The sequence below is a fragment of the Callithrix jacchus genome, chromosome 14 (genome assembly GCF_049354715.1).
Source record: "Callithrix jacchus isolate 240 chromosome 14, calJac240_pri, whole genome shotgun sequence".
Taxonomy (NCBI): Eukaryota; Metazoa; Chordata; class Mammalia; order Primates; family Cebidae; genus Callithrix; species Callithrix jacchus.
This window is the reverse complement of record NC_133515.1, coordinates 93,905,735-93,928,411: the sequence shown is the minus strand read 5'-3', so window position 1 is coordinate 93,928,411 and position 22,677 is coordinate 93,905,735. Positions and strand designations below refer to the sequence as shown.

Sequence of the window (22,677 nt, the reverse complement as noted above, 5' to 3'; positions counted from 1 at the left end):
TGTACTGTGATGTCTCCCAAGTTTTTCTCCAAAGACACCTAAGGTCATTTACATGAGTGACTGCACTGAGGAAAGGAGATCACCAAGGTGTTCCAAGGACTATTGAGCATGGACTTCAGTTGATATTGATACCTGAAGACCCAAATTATATGATGCTACTGTTGAAGGGCAGGCATATAACGTCCTGTATGAGGTCTGGTGGTCATTTTTCCCTTCTTTAATATACATTAAGGTTTGATATACTTTGCAGTTGGTGTGAGAACCATACTGGGGCATTGGTCTGTGTAGTCAGACTTACTACTGAAGATAGAAGGAAGACTAGGATCTTCCGCTTGCCCCATCATATCCCTGTAGTCAAGATAGTGAATCAAAACCAATATCACATCAAGGAGGGGATGGTTGTGATTAGTGTCATACTTAAAGGATCTAAAGGATGCAGAAATAGTGGTCCCCATCATATTTCCATTTATTTTATAAATCTGTTCCTTTCAAAAGCTGGATGGAACTTGGAGAACGATGGTAGATTACCGTGATGTTTCCATTTATTTCATAAATCTGGTCCTGGCAAAAGCTGGATGGAACTTGGAGGAGGATGGTAGATTACTACAAACTCAACCACGTAGTAGTCCCAATCATGGCTGCCTTGCCAAATGTGTCATTTTCTAGAGCAGATTGATACAGCCTCAGGTATATGGTAAGCAGCCACTGATTTGGCCATTGGATCTTTTCTATTGCATTCACAAAAATGGTTTAGAAACAGTTCACGTTCACATCATATGTAATGGATAAACTCATGAATTTTTGTTCCAGGTCTATGCTAACACTCTTGCCCTTTATCATAATATAGTCTGGGGAGTTCTAGATCAGTGCTGTCCAATAGAAATAAAATACGAACCACATATATAATTTAAATTTTCTAGTAATCACATTAAAAAAGAAAGGAAATAAAAAATATTCATTTTAATAATATACTTTATTTAACCCAGTGTTTCTAAAATAACATTATTTCACCATGAAACCAACATAAAAATATTAGTGAGATTTTTTTGGGTACACTGCCTTCCATATTTCTGATGTGTTTTACACTTACAGCATATCTCAGTTTTGATGCTGAATTTTCGTGGACTATATGTGATCTCATAAAATTTATATTTGAAAAGTAGATTCATATGCCCAATTGTTTCAAACATATTTTAAAGATACCTGATAACTGAATCAATTACCAAAAGAATAATTTTTAATTTAATACATCATCCACATTGATACAATGAATATATCTTTTTTAAAGAGTTGATTTGACTTTGAAGCAGATGTGTTTCCATTTCAAAATTAAGACTGCTAAAATTAATGGACTCCATTAGCTCTTTTGTCAACTCAGTATTATTAAAATGGAATGCAGAGGGTTAGTGCGCAAATTGAAAAGCAGCCCTAAATTTATCCATATCAAAAAGTGTTCACCAAGTTTTTCTCATAGTTTTTGTAATCAGTTTATGTAATACTGTTGATTATAATTAAAAACTTCTCCATATTGATTCATGTTGGAAAAATACGTAAAAAATGTTATTTATTCAAATTATAAAAACTTAATTTCAGCATAAATTTGCATATATGTGTACCTAGGTCACAAATAAACTTTTATTTTCTATAGAGCTTCAAAGTTTGTTTATTCCTACGCAGCGTAACATCAGTGAGAACATGTAGATGCATTGCCATTTGTTGCTTTTAATTATTGGATATTTGGCAAGCATTCTTTTGGTTTTGAGAAGTTTACAGTTTATTGTATTTAGAGATTGTAGTCCAGGATTTCTGTACAGCTCTTCCACTACTCAAGCAGTATGAGATTATTAATTTTATTGTTTTTTTTAGTTCTTTCCAACGTTCTGTAACCTGGTGACAATTCATAGCTTTTGTACATATACACTGCATAGTTTTAACAACGACATCAATGATTATTTTCCTAGAGTTTACTTCAGAAAACTGAAGACAAATATTTCAAATATGTATCAGATAATGGGACAAATCAATAAGGGAAACATCAGTGTCTTGTTTCAAAATTCCAGTAACTTAACAGTAGTGTTAAGTCAAACTTGTATTAGTGATAGAAACAAAGTTTTCATATTTAGGTGAAAATGTTCTGTGAGAGTTATAAAACACTTTAGAAGTCTGTGCGATGAGGCTGAGTTTTTAGGTTGAAAATTGACATTTGTTTATACATTTGGAAGTCAAAATGAGACTAAATATACCAACTTGTTAATTGGGCTGTGTCTCTTAATATTGCGTGACTTATCTAAAGCCAAGGAAAGTTACTTGCAATTTTTCAAATTTGAATCAATTTGTTTTTGATGGTGTTAAAAAGGCCTCGTATTCTAATGATACTTGCTTTATTGCTTAATTGATGATCTTTTATTATTTGTAAAACATATTTTTAAATATTTTTCTCATAATTTTTAAGTTCTTTATTTAATTAAAAATTTTTATTTAAGAGATGTGCTGTTGCTCTGTTCCTAGGGTGGACTCAAACTCCTAGGCTCAAGTGACCCTTGAGCAGCTGGGACTGCAAGTGGGCACCACCATGCCTGGCTTCTCATAATTTTTAAATAGACTTTCTATAACTGAAATAGTAATTATTTTATGATCTCTAACTTCAGAAATCATTTTCTGTTTTGTGTAGGAATCCAAGATATTTCATAGCTGGCCAAAGTTACAAGCTCAGATCCCATTGTTGTTGGATATTGAATTCTAATTCAGGTAATTAAATTTATTGATTGCCCTTTTTACTTTAGGAGAGACCTTATCAAATTCATCATATATTGGCTGAAAGTGTCTCAATATTTTCTACTTTGTTATTGCCTGTAATCCCAGCACTCTGGGAGGCCGAGGCAGGTGGATCGTTAGGTCAGGAGATTGATACCATACTGGCCAACATGGTGAAACCCTGCCTCTATTAAAAATACAAAAATTAGCTGGGCATCGTGGCACGTGCCTGTAATTTCAGCTACTTGGGAGCTTGAGGCAGGAGAATCGCTTGAACCAGGGAGTTAGAAGTTGCAGTGAGCAGAGATTATGCCCCTGTACTCCAGCCTGGTGACAGAGCAAGACTCGTCTCAAAAAAAAAAAAAAAAAAATTGTTACACAACAAACCACATTTGTTTTTCGGTTTGCTTTGCTACAACAAATTGCAGTCACCATGCATCACGAAATGTATGACATACTTTCTTCCAGTCTTTTTTGTCTTTACCTTTCCAATTGTGGTACTAGTTATTACAGTTTCACTCAATTCTGTATCAATAATATGCCTTCATTTTGATGTTTAAAAATTTATCCTTATTTATTTCTTTAAACTAGAGAAATGCTTTAATTACATTATAATCAAAATAATAGTAAACATTTTAATTTCATTACCAATTATATTTTATATTTGTATTATTAGGATGTTTGCTGATTACAAAAAATATTTTTAAAAATGCAGTATTACACTCATACCTGAAAAAAATTGTTATAAATTTATTGGCATCCACTTAGTGATGTGTTTATATGTAACTCTAGAAGTAATGCATGCCCTTAATATGTGCTTTACATATAGTAATATTATTCCATGAAATGGTTAACACACCATGTAATCTTACAAAAAAGGTGAAGTTATGTTTCATAAAAAAAAAATCTTACACTGTTTCAGTCTTTAAATTTAAATTCATTAAAATGAATATAAATTAAATATTCAGATTCTCAGTTGCGCTAGTCACATTTTATATGCTCAACAGCCACATGAGGTTAGTGGCTACCATAATGGATGACACAGATCTAGGACCTCTTGATGTCTTGCAGAACATCACGTTTCTCCATTACATCAATGACATTATGCTGACTGGGTTAGAAGAAGAAGGGGTAGCTGGCATACTAAAAGCTATGGTGAGACTCATGGGGAGCAGAAGAGGAATTCTGCAGACATTCAGAAACCTATTATATTCATAAAATTTTTAGGAACCCATTGGTTAGAAGCATGATACAACATTCCTCTGAAAGGAAAAGAGAAATTATTGCAACCTGCACCCTCTGTTTTGAAGAAGGGAGCACAACAGTGCTGGTAGGACCGTTCAGTTCTGTCAGTAGTATATTCCACACGTGGAGATATAGGTCTGGCCCATACGTAAGTAACACAAAAGGCTGCCAGCTTTGAGAAGGCCCAGAACAGGAAGGGTTTCTGCAGTCCTACCTCTTCAGCCATATGCCAGTAGACTCTATGGTATTGTAGGCATCTGTGGTGACAAGAGATGCCACCTAGGGGTTGGGACAAGCTCCAGTGATGGAATCAAAGCGGGACCATGAGGTTCTGGAGTAAAGCCGAGCTATCTGCAGTGGAGAATGTTTTGTTGTTTGTGTGTTTTTTGTTTTAGTTTTTAAAAAGAACAAAAATCAGCTCCTAGTATACTACTGAGCCCTGATAGTGACAGAATGCCTGACAGTGGATCAACAGGTGACCATGTGTCTGGAACTCTCCATCAAAAGTTGAGTCCTGTCAGACCTTCCAAGTCATAGGTTGGGTAGACCCACAACAATCCATTGTAAGTGGTGCATCCTGGGTTGGGCATGAACAGGACCAGAGGACACAAGCAGGTACCTGAGCAGGTAGCCCAGATCCCTGTGACACCCACTACTATTGCATTAGTGATTCTCCCTTGGCTCATGCCTATGACTGTGTGGGGGATCTCGTGCAAGCAGTTGAGGAAAAAGGAAAATACTGATCTTTCTTACCAATGGGTAAACTTACTACATGGGTAAAAACCAAAAATGGACAGCCACCTCACTACAGCCTGGGGGTGTTCTTGAAAAACAGCAGTGGGAGAAAATTCTCCTAATAGAAAGAGCTTTGGATAATGCCCTTGACCATCCATTCTGTATGAAAAGAGATAAAGTTTAATACATATGACCTCATAGGCAGTATCAAATAGAAACAGAATGGAAGATCAGTAACAAAGAACAACTCAGACAAAGAAGTCTGGGTTGATAACGTGTGCGTGGACAAATGTGAATTATCATGAAGTGTAAAGATTTTTATAGCACATGTTGGTACCCACCAGAGATCACCAAAAGAAGAGACACTAAACAACCAAATAGGCAAAATGACTCAGCTGGATGATGGCAGCCAGCCTGTCATCAGTCACTTCAATGCTGGCTTGAGGGATGCATGAACAGAGTGGCCATTATGGCAGAGATGAATGCTACACATGGGTTCAGCAACATGGATTCTGAGTTACCAAGGCTAATCTACTTACTTCCACCACCACAGCCCAGCCTGCCAGCAACAGAGGTGGATGCCGAACACCCAAATGGCACCATTCCTTGAAAATATTAAGTGGCCATTGGTGTCAAGAGAGTAACACTGGACCCCTCTCATACTGAGAGGTGAGCAGTTCACTTTCACAGGAATAGACACATAGAACTTGTGTAGGTAGAAGATTTTCCTGCCTACAGGGCCCAGCCAGCACCACTCTTAGTTTATGTAGTGTTAGATCCAATCAGAAGGAGAAAGAGGCAGGGTTGGATGGGGTTGGGGGTGGGGGGGAGAGAGAGAGAGAGAGAGAGAAAGAGAGAGAGAGAGAGAGAGAGAGAGAGCAAGAGAGCTGCATTCCCAGAATGAAAAGAGGTTCGGATGCCTAGAGAGGTATTAGGAAAGTGGAGTGGGAGACAGAATGTGGGAGAGAATTTCAAGGGGTGGATCATGCAAAGGCTTTGTAAGCCATGCTAAGAAGTTCAAGCCATATAGATATAGGTAACCAATGAAGGATTTTTGTTTTTATCCTTTTTGAGACAGAATCTCACTCTCTGGCCCAGGCTGGAGTACAGTGATGTAATCTCAGCTCACTGCAACCCCTGCCACCTGGATTCAATCGATTCTTGTGCCTTAGCCACCCACGTAGCTGGGATTACAGGTATGTGCCACCATGCCTGGCTAATTTTTGTATTTTTAGTAGAGATGGGTTTCACCATGTTGGTCAAGCTGGCCTTGAACTTCTGGCCTCAAGAGATCCTCCTACTTTGGCCTCCCAAAGTGCTGGGATTATAGGCGTGAACCACTGTGCCAGATCCCACTGAAGGATTTTAGAAAGGTGGATGGTGTGATTGGGATCACCATGAATTCCTTATTATCTTTGACTTTATTTCTCACCTTATTTGTTGAGAAGAAGAGGGATGTGAAATTCAGAACTAAATTATAATCTCATGTAAGCCAGACTTCTGTCCTATTTATCTCAGAAGAATGCTCTCTCATTTTTATAATGAGACAATCGCCAAGATTATACTTTTTTAAAGTAGCAAAAACATACAAAAGGAGTAAAGGGGATCTTTGCTTGCTCATATTTGTGAAGACTAAGAACGGAATATAGAAATGCCCAAAGAGCATGTTTGAATACATCTCTTTGTAAAACATGACAGAAAGGAGTGATTATTTAAATTGGACGGGACTTTGCCTTCCTGGCTCCTTGGTGGTAGTGCCTTTTGTCTGAACTCTCTTACTAGAAAAAAATGTCACAAAGGATAAAAAATGAGTCCAATAAGTTTTATTCAATTTCAGAGTCTATTATATATTCTGTTTTACACAAAGCATATAATTTTAAATTTCATAGATAGGCACACTGAACATACACTTGGTAGATATACAGCTATTTGTACGAGTGAAATTGAAACCCTCCAGGGAGGGTACATTAATAATTCCTTGCTTGTAAGACAGAACAGCCATCTCATATTCCAAACAAAGCCCGGCCAGCACAGATGTGATTCATGGTCATTTATGAAAACTGATTACCAATCACCAGATCTTAAAGCCATGGCAACATTTATTTTTCAATCTCATAAACAATAAAGCTCCTTTTTGTTAAACATATGAGGGACCTCTTTCCCGCGGAGGAGTTAGTAAATGCAAAAGCTAATTTTCCACATCTGACAGCATGCATGAAAGCTGATGAATACATGTATGATAAACACATATTTCAGTAGAAAGAAAAATTAATGTGTATATTCTTATATAGTGTTTTCTTTCACTGGGGTGTTGATCTAAGAGTAGCAGTGGGGGGAACCCGACTCTTTTTTTTTCAGTGCCTCAAAGGCAAACATTTTCCTAATTGGACAGTTTAAAATATTCAGTTCATTAATCCTAGATAAAAGCCATATTCATATTTAGCTTAAATGGTTCTTTTCAACAAGATATATTAAAATTGTAGTTTCTGTATTTAATAATGAGAAACAAGAGATCACAATAATGCCTAATTTGTAGCTTAGTCTCGATACTTGGTAGAGACATTAGACAAACCATTTATGAATTTTCTATCACCAAAGTGTCCTAAGGTACCACCAGGAAGAACCAGCATGATTTTGTGACCAGCAGATCCTTCTGGGGCTGCCTTTTCCGATGCCAGTGGTTGAAGGTTAGGTCAGCTGGACATGTGAAAGTAACAAGGTCATTCTCCACTTGGCCTTCACTTGTGTGTCTGTTAGGTGTCCCAGGGAGATAGTAACTTCTCCAAGCTCAGCTCGAAAGCCCTGAAGTCTTCTCCCCGATCCTGTAGCCAGAAATGCTGGGGTATGAAGGGATATGAAACCCGACACTCAGTAAAAGGGTAGGCAGAGGGTGGGGAGATGGAGGAACACAGGCATGTCAGTTTCCCATGATGTGCATAATTGGTCTTGCCTCTGAAAGTGCTTCTTAAAACATTTTAATTCAGAGTGAGCTGAAGAAGTTTAAAAAATAAGCAGTCCTAAATCCAATGATAGGTTAGACCATTTTCAAAGGTAATGTGGCCAGGGCTGAGCAAGTTGAAATTTTGCTGGCATAAGTCCACTGGTATCTTTGGACCCCTGTATTAAGAATAGGTAAATATAGATTTTAGGCCATGTGGCTTCTCCTGATCTAACTCTTGAGTTTGACTTTGAAGCACTGACCCTGGGGCTTAGTCTTTCCAGAGCCTTACGACCCCCATGTCTAGGTATTCATTAGAAGAGGCGAATCTGTGTCCAGTCTGTGGGCTCCTGACTTGTTACATTTCTTCCTTGTCCTTTGGCCAAGCTCTGCCCGGGCTTGAGCCTTTTTTATTTCTATAACACAATTTGATCCACTCTTGTTGCAAATCTTGACTGGTGGCATCATTAATGGTATATTCATTATTACCTCAGTCAAAAATGGCCAGCTTCCTGCCTTCTTGTTTACTTCCCTGAGCATTTTATTGCCAAACCGTGAAAAAAGGTTGAGTTGTGGGGTCAAAAGTAGTTCAAAAATTCCAGTCCAGTTCTCGCCACAAGAACAATCTTTAATTCTTGTTTTGCACCAAATATACAATCCCTCCTGGGTCTGTTCTAAGCTGTGTAAGCAGATAATTTCCAGTTTTTCAATGGCATTTTTAATAGTTACCTTCTGGAATTCAGCTTTCAAGGGATTTCCTGATAAGAGCTATGTAATCAGGATGGAATCTCTTATTAAAAGGATTTTCCTTTTCCAAATCTTGAAAAAAGTCTGTTTCTCTTTTCTCAAATTATCAGGCTATCTATCAATAATTGAAGGTGAGATTGAAACTATGACCTTGGCAGGTGGTGCAGAAGATTTGCTGAAGTCGTTCAATAGTGTGAGCTATGTTTTAGATTATGGAGTGTTTTTAAACTATATTAAAAGTAAACTTCTTTTTACACTCTTCAGGGGACTGGGAACAGGTTCATTTGTTCAATAAACATTTCATTTATTCAACAACTGGACTATGGAAGTAGAGGAAAAGAATGAATTGAGGACACTTCCAGTTGTCCTTCACACTGACTCTCCTTGGCCCATTGCTGCTGATGGGTCCATCCTTGGCCTACTTACCATGGTGTCCCACAGTTATGAGGACGGTTCTAAGTCTGTTTCTTGATAAATGATGCACTGGGCCCTAGTGCATACGGACCTTCACCTGAATCACAGGGAGACTGTGTTAAAATGGCTGCAAGCCAGATATACAGTCAGTATCTAAATGGAAGGACCGGGAATCTGCCTTCATAAGTTAATAGAATGATCTTGGACAATCTATTTAACTTCTCAATGCCTCAGTTTCCTCATCTGTAAAATGGTAGATAAAAACAGTGTCTACCTCATGGGAGTAGTTTTAAGGATTATGTAGTTAATACGTGTCGTTAAAAGATGTTAAATGCTTACACTGGTGCTTAGAGGTGCTATGGAACTATTTTCAATTATCACCATTAGTTCCAGGATTGATAATAGCAGGAGAATCAGCCTGTATGGCTTTCCCTGTGGACCTTCAGGTGCCCCCAGTTTCAGGGCTCAGCCGGGTGTCAAGTGGCACCGTCTCTTGTATTAAGTTCAATTGGAAGGAGATGAGCAGAGTGAAGCATTGTGAAGCTGGGGGCCGAGAGAGCTCCGAGCAGTAGGTGTGGTGGTTGAGGCCGATTGTAGTTTAAGTCTCAATACTCCCCCCTAGTGGCAATACTTCCCCCTAGTAGCAGTATAAACAAAAGCTGGAGTTTATTTCCCTTACCTGTTAAACGGAAGTGAAAAAATTAATGGCAACTCCCTTTCATCTCTTAAATGTTACCTTTTGAAACAAATGGTTAAAATAGGACATTTCCTGTTAACTCTACTTTGGTATTGTGTTCTCTGACCCAAAATTGTGAAACCATGCTAAAGGGTGATGCCACAACAAGCTGGTCAATCTTGGCTATCACCTTCCTTTAAGTTCCATTGTAGGAGGCAAAGGAAGGAATTAGGAGAGAATGGAGAGGTGGGGGGTTCTATGGAGAGAGTGTTAGTGTGCTGTACATTCCCTCCTATCCTATCTTCTGCCCCCTCCTTCTCAAAGCCAAGTGGGAAGGGGCTTCAGAGAAAGATCCAGAAAGCTTGATTTATGGCTAGTAATGTTTAGGAGGGAGAGGCGCTGGGATGCGGCTCAACCTGAGAAAGTCGCAGGTGAGCAGCTGGCTGGAGTTCCTTGTGGTGGCAGAGCAGAGACAGGGCTACCACAGAGTGAGCGGCCCTTCCACCACAGTGGGGTAAAGGTGCTTGTTTTTTGTGGGCCAGATGTAGAGTCTGGTGGACAGAGGAGGCCATGCACCATCACGCAAAAGAACCTTGGCCACGAGGCATCCTGCTTGGGAGTGAGGTGGGCTCTGCAGAAAGATTGCTGTGGAGCAACCTGGGGGTTAGCTAGAGACTGTCCTGGGGAACTGCAGTCAGAGAATGGGGGATGGGAGGAGAATAAATACCCACAAAAGCAACCTGGAAGAGAAAGAATCAAGTTCAACATATGGACAATTACTACACTCAGTTTACCAGCACTGGATTACAGCTCTGCCTGGCAAGAGAGGCCTTTTCTTTCCCTCCTTATCTCTTCTCCCTTCCCTTCACCTGACTGTGGAGAAGCCAGAAATGGTCAGTAGGGGAAGAGGTGAAGCAAACCAAATCTGCGATTGTCCATGCCCCTCCAACTCTGCCAATGTCGGAGGTAGGTTTCTGAGCCTGGGACAAACCAAAGCTTGAGGGTTTGAAAGTTTAGTATTAGACTTGACTGGGGCTTTCCAAATCATGAAGTGAGTGAAAATGCTGTAGGAACTGTGCAGGATTTTATCTGACAAGGAAGACTGACTATACAGAGTAGGTGTAAAGGGACAGCAGTGAGATAGAAGAAAGCTCCTGCCCATGGGGAGCTTATTGTCTCTAAAGAGGGACAGTTGCAAACCCAACCATTTCCTTACCCTCTTTTCTGCCAGGTCAAATGAGGTCAGACAGCAAAGGTGATTGAATTTTCAATCTTGAAAATATGTCATGCAACCTGATTTTCCATAGAAGTGATTCAAACCAAACAGCAAGGTAGCTTACCTTATTGTGCCCTGTCACTGAACTCCTCAAGCCCTTACTTCTCCCATCTTCAAATACCCCTTTCTAAGAATCTACCCACTGCTCTGGGTCCCGATGCCTCGATGTTCCCTCTTGCTGCCCCGGTACTCTCTTTAACCACAGGGAAAAGAATCCCCACCTTGTGCTACTAGAATGTGAAACAGAAAAGAAGGAAGAGCTGGCATAATTCAGAACAAACAGATTTTAAAAACAGATAAACAAAACGACGTCTGGTTCCATCAGCCACACCTGGCAGCAAAGCACTCAGTGGCCAACTCTGCAGCAGCACTTTGGTTCTTAGATGGCAGCATCTTCTTAGATAATGCTGTGCCTGGTGCACAGTGGAAGCTTATTAAATATTATGACAAATTAATGTCTTTACTGATTATGTATAGTTTTCTGGGCGAGAGCAATGAAGATAATCCTACGTCTTCCTTAATCCAGTCAACAGACAACTTTCTGTTTAAAATTTCTGTGCTGGATAATTAGGATATACAGAACGCTGAGGTACGGCCATAGTACCAAACTACGATATGGCAATGCTAATCTAGCAGTATGTATAATGAGAATATTGGCTACAACAGAAAAAAGGTGATTGTCTGGTCTGTATCTCTCAAGTGTGAGGTAACAGTTGAGTCAAACAAGTTGAAAAACAAAATTTGAAAAGGATCAGAAAACCTATGGTTCTTTGTTTTCCAGCGGAGACATCTCTATGCTGAGCTAAATTTAACTTCCCCATTGTGTATGACTGTCCTCCGGTACGGGGCTACTCCGCCCTCCGGTACGGGGCTACTCCGCCCTCCGGTACGGGGCTACTCCGCCCTCCGGTACGGGGCTACTCCGCCCTCCGGTACGGGGCTGCTCTGTTCTAGAGGCACAACTTTACCGGTGATGAGGATTAATCCCACTCTTGACCCACACAGATGGTCTTAGTGACTGTATCTTTTGCGCAGCTCCATTACTCCTCACAATATGCAAATGAGATGTTTCTTCCAGGCTCCGGAGATTGAGGTGCCTGGGGTATCTGAGTGAGGGAAGAAAGGAGCACTGAGAAGTGGCTGCTGAAGCCAGATTGCACAAAAGAGACAGGAAGACCATCGAATGCAGACATAAAAACTCAAAGACAGCAGCAGTCTGGGGCTATTTATTGCATAAACAAAGTACGAAACCTTTCAGTCTTCCTCCTCTATTACATCAGAGTTCATTTTAAAAAGATACGCAACTTGGTGATCACAAGTTGTTAAGAAGTAGAAGAGATGGAAGTGCAGGTGTCATGCATTGTGAAAAATTGTCCATTTCAACGGGACACAAAACAGAGGCACAATTTTATTTCATGACAGTAAACTTATCTAGAATGCTGCATTCCTAGAGCCTATCAGCTCAGAATTAGTTGACTGAACACCTTCTGCCTGTCTTTGTCAGGCCTATAGCTACATGAAGACTGGTCTCCTCAAGGTGCCTCCAGTTTGCTGGTGCTACACCAATGAGAATCATTTATATCTCACATAGGGTGAGTATCGATGGTTGCTCTTCCAAGCCTTTTAGTGACTCTTACCTTGCTCTTCACGCAAAGAATATACCATATACTGCTTTGCCACCCGGGGCCATTCTTTCGGAAAATAGAGCCCCATGATCCTGATCCTCAGAGCTGCAGAATGAATTCCACCCTAGGATCCAGAAAAGGGGTTTGGGGAGGGTTTGGAAAGGGTGTGAGAATAATCCACAACCCAGGGAAGCAGGTTGAATCACAAAGCATGAGTAACCAGGCCCCACAGTGGTTTATGGAGTTCCAAGTAGAATCTACCTGCCCACAGGCAGTATATAGTTGGAGTGGAAGGAGCCTACCTGGTAGGGGATGACCTAGCTCTCAGTCATCCTTTTGAAACTACAGGTCTTGGGGGAAACATTTCTCTTTTGGAACCTCAGTTTCATCTTCTGAAAACCAAGAGGGCTGACCTCACACCCTCCGTAAGTTTCTTCCTGAGTTGACTTTCTGATTAGGCCATTTCCTCTTGCTGTGTCATGGTACTTCACACCTGGATCTGTTTCACTGGCATTTGGATTAAGCCCAGTGAGGCAGTAAATACACAGCGCAAAGTTATTTATGTGATAATAGGGTGGACCCTGGGTGGCTGAAGGCCCTGTGCACCCAGGCACAGTGGTCCCAGAATTCTGCATGACTCAGTGGTTCCCACATTATGTGCAGTAGACTTTGGTAAGGATCAAAGAGTGGCATTGAAGAACCATGTCCATCCTCACACATCCTTGATGTTGAATGTAACCTTCACATTGCTGCTTTGTTGATTGGCAGTATTTTGAAAGACTTCTTAGCCAAGGTCCAGTTGCCAGAATGGTCAAGTCTTCATATCTGAACTAGCCTTTGTCTTCTCCCGTAGGTCACATGCTACCTGATTTGAGAAATTAGGACTCATTAAATATTGTATTAATTCCCAGTCATTCCTTCAAAGCAAACAACAAAAAAATGACCGAACAAATAGTCATAAGTTTATTTAATTTCTATTTGCTCAGGCTAGACATCTTAGGACATCCTTAAGCCTCTCCTTACCTTGGGTCTAATATGGAATCAGTAACAAAGCCTTTGATGCTTCTCTGTGCTGCTGTTTCTTTCTGTGTCTGTCTCTATCACCCTAATTTAGGTCTTGATTGCCACAATATTTTCCAAAATGGCCACCATGCCTCATCTTTCAACATTTCAAAATCCCGTTTGTCATATGTGTATATCTACATCAGCTTGATACATCTTAAACCTTGGTCATCGTTCTCTTTTAGACAGAAACCTCAGTGTTTTCCATCGGTCCTGAAGGAAGTCCAAATTTCTCAGCTTCATTTTCAGAGCCCTCCAACCTCCCTGTCCATCCTCTCTTTATCCTCATCCTGACATGGTCCAACACAAAAACCTAGGCCCCGTCATCACTAATTTTTTAGCGAACCTTCAGCTAACTTCCATTTTCTTCCATTACACATCATGTACATGCCTTAAGCCCTCCACTGTTCTTTAAACACTTAGGGGTAATATTTAAGTGGACTCCGTCTGTCTCCTATAATAACTAGACAGGAATATCACACAGACTGCGATTTAGTGCTTATAGAAGAAATCAGTGATTGTATCCCTCAAAGCCAATGCCATTTCTACCTTCAGCTCTTTCTCGAACAATGCCCTCTGCTTAGAATGCGCTATTCTGCTCACCTTACAATTTTGCTAATTTTGTTAACTTTTATCTAAATTCCCTTTTTCTTGGCATAAAGCTGTTCATAATCTGTTCTTATCATATTAATTTTGGTGGCATCAGTAATTAAATTCCCCTTTTTATTCCTAATACTGTTTATTCATGTGTTCTGTAGCTTTTATCTTGATCAATCTTGCTAGATGTTTGTTAATTTTATTACTTTTCACAAGGAGCCAACTTCTAGCTTTTGTTTTATCCTCTATTGTTTACTGCTTCTATTTTATTAATCTGTTCTTATCTTTATTTTATGTTTCTACTTTCTTTGGGTTTAATTTGCTGTTCTTTTTTAACTTTCTAAGACAGCTGCTTAGTTCAATACTTCTCAACCTTTTTCTTTTTCTAACATAAGCATTTGAGGTCTGGTCTTGCTGTCATAATTATTTTAATTGCATTTCATAATGCAGGAATTTGCTCCATAGCATTATTGTTTAGCTATTTTTGAATTTATAATATGATTTTGTCTTTGATCTGTGAATGATTTAGGAGTGGATGCTTATATTTCTAAACGTGAAATTTTCCTACTTATCTTTTAGCTACTATTTCTTACCTAATTGTTTTGTGAATTTAGCATGAAACCAAATACTTTCAAATTTGTTGAGACTTTCTTTATGGTCCAATATATTGTTGAGTTTAGTTGAAAATATTTTATGTCTTAATTGTTGAGTGGAATGTTCTAGAAATGTCCATTATGTGGTGGAGCTAATAGTTTTCAGTTGGTATTCTTAATGGTTTTATCCCCTGCTTAGGCTAATAGCTACCAAAATAGTTGTTAAACAAAATCTTTAACATGATAGTTTGTATATTTTTCTGCATAGATATAGAAACATTTGCTTTAAATATTTTCAGGATATATATTAAGTACATATGTATTAAGAATTACGACTTTCTGAGAAACTGAAACTTTTAACATTATATAGTGACCTTTCTTCTTTCTCTAGTCGTATTTTTCCCTGAGTCAGTTTTGTCTAATATTGATACAATATTCTTTATTCAGTATTTATCTGGTATTTATATCTTTTCATTATTTTACTTTCAATCTTGTGGTATCCTATGTCTTAGAGATGTAGGACATATCTAACACAAAACTGAATTTATTTTTATCATCTTCAATCTTCATCTTTTAATCCATCAATATCTTTCATAATTACTGATATTCATACACAATATATTTATTTCTACATATATATTCATACTCAATATATTTATTTGTGTTTCCTTTTTATAGCATCTTTTTTTTTGAGACAGGGTCTTGCTGTCAAGATAAGCTGTCACATGGTCCTAAATTAGGGTGGTAGTGATAGACACAGAGAGGAACGGTAACATGGAGAAGCATTGAAAGACTTCATTACTGATTACATATTAAATCCAAGGTGAGGGGAGGCTTAACGGTGTCCTAAGCAAATATTTACCCAGGTTGGAATGCAATGGTGTGATCACTACTCACTGCAACCTTGAACTCCCAGGTTCAAGCAATCCTCTCCCTTCAGCCTTCTAGGTAGCTTGTCACCACACCTGTCTAATTTTTTCTTTTTATATTTGTGTAGAGAAGAGGTCTCACTATATTGCCCAGGCTAGTCTGGAAGCCCTGGGCTCAAGGGATCTTCCTGCCTTAGCCTCTGAAAATGCTGGGATTACAGGCATGAGCCACTGCACTTGGCCATGTAGCATTTACGTTTTCTATTTATTTTGTCTGTTCTCTATTGTCTCCCTTCTTGTCTTACTCTTGATTTTATGTTTCATTATTACATTGCTCATCTGAGAAACCATACCCTATTTTTCTTTTTTTAATGAGTACCCTAGAAATTTTAACAAGCATATGTAACTTGCATTCTAGAGTTAATCAATATTTTGACCTTTAGCCTCAGCAATGACTCTATAGGCAACTCTCTTTATCCCTCTCCTATTTTTTACAGCTTTGATACCTTGCATGCAATTTGCTCATGTGAACAATTCAGTGATTTATAATATATTCAGAGTTTTGCAACCATTGCCACTGTTTCATTTTAGAACATTTTCATTACCCCCAAAGACACCCACACCTAGTAGCAGTTACTCCTCATTTTCCTCTACTTCTAGCTCCTGTCAACCACTAATTTAATTTCTGTGACTGTGGATTTCTCTATTCTGGAAAGTTCACTTAAATCTATATATACTATGTTGTCTTTTGTGACTGGCTTTTTTCACTTACCATGACATTTTCAAGATTCATCTAGGTTGTGGTATATATCATTACTTCATTTTTTATGGTCAAATAATATTCCATTGTATTGATATTTGTGTTTATCAGGTTTTCTGAATGCTTTTAAAACTCAAGTTGGCTTCAGTGATTATTTTAAACCTGAAGCCCCATTCTTCACTCATTCCTTGATTTGAAATGATTTACTTTGTTGACTCATCATGCTAAGTCAAGACATTAAATTTAGGTTTTTTAGTTCTTTGTAGCAGGTAGTTGATTCAGGATGCTACATTGAGGGCCAAAGTAACCATCCAAAGGCCTTCTTTTCTGTCATTTGACTCTCCTGCCTTCTCCACAGGTCAAACTGTCATCACTGGGAAGCCAGCATATTGAGGCCTCCCTCTCCTCATATTCCTTTGGCACTATTTTTTAAGCCCTAAGTATGTCCCTCTTGATGGAGATGACCTTTTATTCAGTTACCACTGACTATGGTGAGAAGCCCTGGGTAGGTAGACATGCATGGTCCCTGTTGTTTCTCTCCATCTTTACAAAGGTAGTCAACTTAGGTATCTTTTGAAAGGCACTCAAACATATGGTAGAGAGGGTAGGTATACAAGAATTTTGAACTATTGAACAAATGATCAGTGACCTTGACTTCTGTTTTCTTCCATGATGATTGACTTCGCTCAGCTAAATTTCATGTATCTGATTCCTTATGCCTGGATAAAGTGAGTTGAGATCAAGGTGCTAATACATCACTCTGGGCACCTTCCCTGGTCCTGGCTTCTTAATCTCAGTGGCATGAAAGGGGGTCAAAGAGCAAGCTCTTATTATTTACAGCATCCACAGGATGTGCAGGTGGATACAGAACAAATCATCTTCCCCAGCCTGGCTCCACTGATGCCTCACACTTCTGAGGACTGGGAGGCATTTGTTGCAATTTTGATTTCCCTAGTTCAGAGGGGGCTTAGATATGTGTCTGTCTTAAGCTCCTTATTGTCTTTCGCATATTGTGTGGCAAAATCAAGGTCTCAAGGAGCATATTCAAAAGGGAGATCCAGAGAGGAATTTGGATCAGATCTGATTAAACCACAATCCCCTTATTATTACCACCTTGGAAGAAAAGCACTGCCCAGCCCCAGTGGTGGAGCATATTGTACAGACTTGCTTATATGGCTTGTTCTAGTAGGCAGGACACAGTGACCCAGAGGCCTTGTACTGACGTCATAGGTGGGGAAGTCGTCTTTGAGTTTGCATTTTTAAGCCAAGCTGGGAATGGAGAGCACTAAAGTTGAACAGATGGGGCTGTGGCAACTTCACTTTGGGCTAATGAGAAATCAGTATTCCCAGATAGCAAAGGGCTCTGGAAGGACACGATCCAGCAGCTTAGGAGAGTTTAGAGAAGGATTAGGGAGGCAGTAAAGAATCATCACTGCAGAGCTTTCTGCTGCTTCATGAAACCAGCACATTGCCCTTATTCTTTCTGTCTGAAATAGAAGTTGGTTCATCAGGGATGTCTGATCTTAACACAGTTGAGAGAATGTATATCTCTGTTTTAAAAGAGAATAAGTGGAACAAAAATGAAAATATGGTGCTGTAGCCTAGCAATAATGGGGGAAGATTTCACATAAACCAAATCTAATTTATAGTTGGCGCTTGCGAAGGGTTGTGGAGCCTTACACATAATAGAGGCTTAATGGGTATTTGTTGAATTTAATGATTTGAATTATTTGCAGCAAAACAAATTCCACGTTGTCTGAATTGCTCAGATAGGTTTCCTCCCTGCTCCATTTAGCGCAGCAGGCAGGTGAGAGTTTCCATACGCAGTAGAACCACGGGATGATGGGACCCTTGCCCATCCATACACCATGCCCTCAGCCAAGGAAGCCTGTGACAGTTGTACTGAAACAGAAAGACCTTGGCCTGAGTCCTGGCTTTCTAATTTACCCATTAGTAAAAATATAGGCCTTATCAATGAGAAATAACATTTAATGAAACAACACGATGTCTGGCACAGAGTGGCCCTCAATCAACTTTTGTTACAAAAATAAATTGTGATTTCCCCACAAGGTAGTGTTTTATAAAAGTTGGTGACTCAGTCTCGGGGCTTCCCACTAAAATATTAATGCATTCGGGGAAAAACATGGAAAAACCTAATAGCCTAAAAGTGTGAATTAACTTGTGAAGATGTTTGAGATGCATTTGCGTTAATTATGATAAGATCTGTAGTTAATTGGAAATCCTGACCCTGGGCTGGGGCTGATGCATTTATTTTTGGAAGGATGAGCAGCACACCCATAGCCCTGAACCAAAGTTAGAAGACTGCAGTAAATGGAGAACACATAGAAAAATCTACTTCCAAAAGAAATGGAGACTGTTTTAGTCCACCCAATTACAACTTTTCTTTATCTGCTCAGAGAATATAAACCCCAATTTTAATATATGGGTTTGGGGCAGAAGCAGATCAAGTGAGGGGCTTTTGTTATTAGTAAAATTTGAGGAAGGGGTTGTGTCAAAAAGAAAGCACTCCAGGAGCTGGAATTTTCATCTACAGTTAAACGAAAATGTCTGAAAGTGGGTACTGAAGGATCAGGAGGCTGTCAAAGCCCTCCAGGTGATTCTAATATGTGGCTAGGGTTGCAAGCGTCTCGATAGATAATAATCAAAGAGGTGTTTCTCAAAATATGTGTTAAAAATACAGCTAAGGGACCCTCCCCAAGACATACCAAATCAGAATTTGGGAAGGAAGGGCTGGGTCTTGGTATTCTGCCTTTTTAAACAAGCTCTTCAGCTGATTTTTATGCTTACTTAAGTCTGAAAACTGATGACAGTGGATTGTAAACTTAGCTACATATTAGAATTGTTTGGAGAGCTTTAAAAAAAATCCTAATGCAGAGGCCCCAGGGATCAACTAGTTTAAAAGCTCCCCAGTGAATTCAATGTATTGCAAGGATTAAGAACCACTGAACTAGAGCCTATATATGTTAATAAATGAGTAAGCTTAAAATGTGAGAGAAAAATTGCTACAGCAACAATATGGACAGAGAATCTATTCCTTTTGCTTATTGGCTACACAGATTTCCAATTCCAAGGTTATTAAGCTAATGAGACAAATATGGGGCAATGGAAAGTGCTGCAAATCTATGGCCAAGCTGGCTTTACTATCAGAGTCAAGGATTAAACACTAGATGCACTCATTTTAAAACAGGAACATGATAAGCATGTTCATGATCATTAAAATTTGTTCTAGAAGTTTTCACTAATGAAATAAGACAAGACAGAAAAATGCCAGCAGAACTAGTGAAACAGGTTAGCAAAATTAAGTTTATTTTTGATGTTCGAATCTCTTGCCTAGCAAAACTGATGTGTAACTAATCAGGATGCTTAGCGAGTTGATAAGATAGAAAGCAAACATTTAAAAAGCACTCCCTTTCCCATAATTTAGCATTAACCAATTAGAAAAAAATAGACAAGATGTCATTCATATGAGCAAGGAAAAAAATCTTATGTCTTCTTTGTTTTTTTTAAGACAGGGTTTCACTCTGTCACGCACGCTGGAGAGCAGTGGTGTGATCATGGCTCACTGTAGCCTCTACCTCCCTGGGCTCAGGTGATCCTGTCACCTCACCCTCTCAAGTACTTGGGATTACAGGTGTGTGTCACCACACTTAGCTAATATTTGTATTTTTTAAAAGTAGAGATGGGGTTTTACCATGTTGTCCAGGCTGGTCTTGAACTCCTGGGCTCAAGCTATCCACCAGCCTCAGCCTCTCAAAGTGCTGAGATTAGAGGCATAAGTCACCATGCCCAGCCCTAAAAGAAATCTTTAAGATGTGTAAGAAACCACTTAACATTAATGAGCAACATAAAAGATGTCGTACATAAATGGAGTCACCTGATGCAAACATAGAAAGACTGACCTGTAACCATGTCAACTTTCTGCAAACTAATTTATAGTTTTAACAGAATTTCAAATAAAGTCACAGCGTTTCTTTTCTAAAATGATATGATTATTCTAAAGTTGACCTAGAAGAACAAGTGAAGATTATTTAATAATATTGTGTAAAAGACATACATATGTTACCTGCCCTATTGTTTATGACAATGTACAAAACTGAAAAATTCAGTCATACCTTTCAAGAGGAAAAAGTGTTGTCAAAGACAGTCTAGAAACATAAATAAAATAAACAAAAAGTCTTAAAACATTCCTAAAATACATATACAGTCATGTGATTTGATCGTATTTCAGATCCTTGGAAAAATTAATTATCCAACCGTTAGAATCAGAACAATTGATTTACCTTTGAGAAAAATACTCAGGTTAGATTTCTACCTCATGTAACAAAATTAATTCCAATTCAGTTAAATGCCCCCTTGTAAATCAACATAAAAATGAATACCTTAGTAGAAAATATATAAAGTTTATAAGCCATTTTTAAATGAAGAAATGTCAATAACCAATGAGAATATTAATTTAAAATAATATATTTTTCTTTTTATTTTTAGGAGAATCCAAATTTATTTATTTATGTACTTATGTATGTATGTATGTATTTATTTATTTTTATTGTATTTGGGCCCTGGGGTATAAGTGCACATCCTGTATCCTGCAGGATTATTGCTTAGGTACATATATGCCATGGTGGTTTGCTGTTTCCATCCTATGCCACCCCACCATCCCCAGCCCATTGCCTACATCAGGCATTTCTCCCAGTGTTATCCCTCCCATCCTCTCCGCCCCCCCTTGGCTGTCCCTCCCCTCCCATCCCTTCCCCTCCCCTGCCCACCTAGCCCTGTGAGTGTTGTTCTGTTTCCTGTGCCCAAGTGTTCTCATTGTTCATCACCCACCTATGAGTGAAAACATTCAGTGTTTGGTTTTCTGTTCTTGTGTCATTTGCTGAGAATGATGGTTTCTAGATTCATCCATGTCTCTACAAAGGACACAAACTCATCTTTTTTTTTTTATTGTCAAAGAGAAAAGCTATGAAGAGGTTGTGGTAAATTGGCTTCTCTTCTACTCTTCTATTGAGGATGTAAATTGGCATAATCATTTTTGCAGGGTAATTTGGAAGCATGTATTAAGTCTTACGAATATGTATTCTTAAAATGTCCAAAACTTTTAATAAGTAATTCCACTTCTAGGAAGTTTTCTTTAGGATATAATCAGAGATTTGTATAATGACTATTGCATAAGGATTCCCAGCACTACATTCTTTTTACAGTGAAAATTAGGAAAAAACATAAATGTTCATAGTAGGGGATTACTTAAGTTTTGGTTTAGTTCTGTAGTGTAGTTCTGTAAAACCTTAACAAACAATCTTTTCAGAGAAAAATGACAAGGGAAAAGTGTGTGATGTTAAAAAACAGAAAAAAAACCCACAAAAATTAATTTTATATGGCTTTTGTAAAGAAGTAGTTTAAACCACCCCACACTCTCTGGCAGAATCCAATCTGGACATATTTTATTGAGTAATATATTAGGAAGTAAAACATCTTTGTGTAATTGTGAGGTATTGCTCAGATACGTGTGACTCTTCTCTTGCTTTTATCTTGCCAGAATTAAAGTGATGCTGTATCTTTGACTGATATTCTTCTTCTCCTCCTAGAAGTGGGTGTATAAGAAAGCAGGCATGGAGAAGAGGGCAGAGCTATTGCCATTGGGTCAAGTGTTCTCTCCTGCGATCTTTTTCTCTCCATTCTTCTCTCTGGTGCCAGGACCCTGTCATGGACTCTCCTTCCTTAAAGTGGAAAGAGGCAAGATCCCAATTCTGGCTTAGGAGAAGCCGAGAGGGTAGGGCCTTTGGTTTTCCCAGCACAAGGAAAAGCAATTCTTCCTCTTGCTCATCAGAGCCATGTGTTAGGGCTTGGGACCAAACATCAGGTAAAATCATTATTTTCTAACTGTACCTTATCCCCAGGATGTATCTATTTCACTTGAAGACCTTTCACATTGTAGTGTTCTAGGACAGCATCAGGTGGTTTAGGCCTTGATCTAATACTATCTTAATCTCACCAGAATTTCCCTCTGTCTCATCTCTCTCTTGAGAAACTGATTTTACCAACAGGGCATGGCCAGACCATGTATAAAAATAGAACTCTGACTCACAATCTGTAGCAATCAGTCCAGAAGGACAAACCACAACCTCCTTAGCAATCAGCCCCAAACAGTCAGGACTTAAGCAATAACTGCCAGCTGCAGTATTTTTTGCCCATTTCCAATTTAGAACTAACTTGGGAAAGCTAAATATGCTCTCCTTACCAATTACATAGGATGCCCTCATTCTAGTTTGCCTACCTGCAGCTTCCCTTAGGCAAACAACCTCCAATAGAGGCCTGTCTGAACCTTCTCTTTTTGTTCACTCTAAAGCTTCTATACTCCCCTGCTT

The 22,677-nt window shown here is 39.0% G+C and overlaps 1 long non-coding RNA gene across 2 annotated transcripts in view; it reads left to right on the top strand.

Annotated features, from left to right (window-relative positions):
• LOC144576527 (uncharacterized) overlaps positions 1–22,677 on the top strand; it is a 104,631-nt gene that overhangs the window by 28,314 nt on the left and 53,640 nt on the right. The window contains exons 3-4 of one of the 2 annotated variants that reach the window (XR_013526146.1): positions 2,672–2,748; positions 12,290–12,377. This is a non-coding gene — a long non-coding RNA (uncharacterized LOC144576527). The remainder of the gene's footprint in view (positions 1–2,671; positions 2,749–12,289; positions 12,378–22,677) is intronic. The other variant, XR_013526145.1, reaches the window with a different exon arrangement.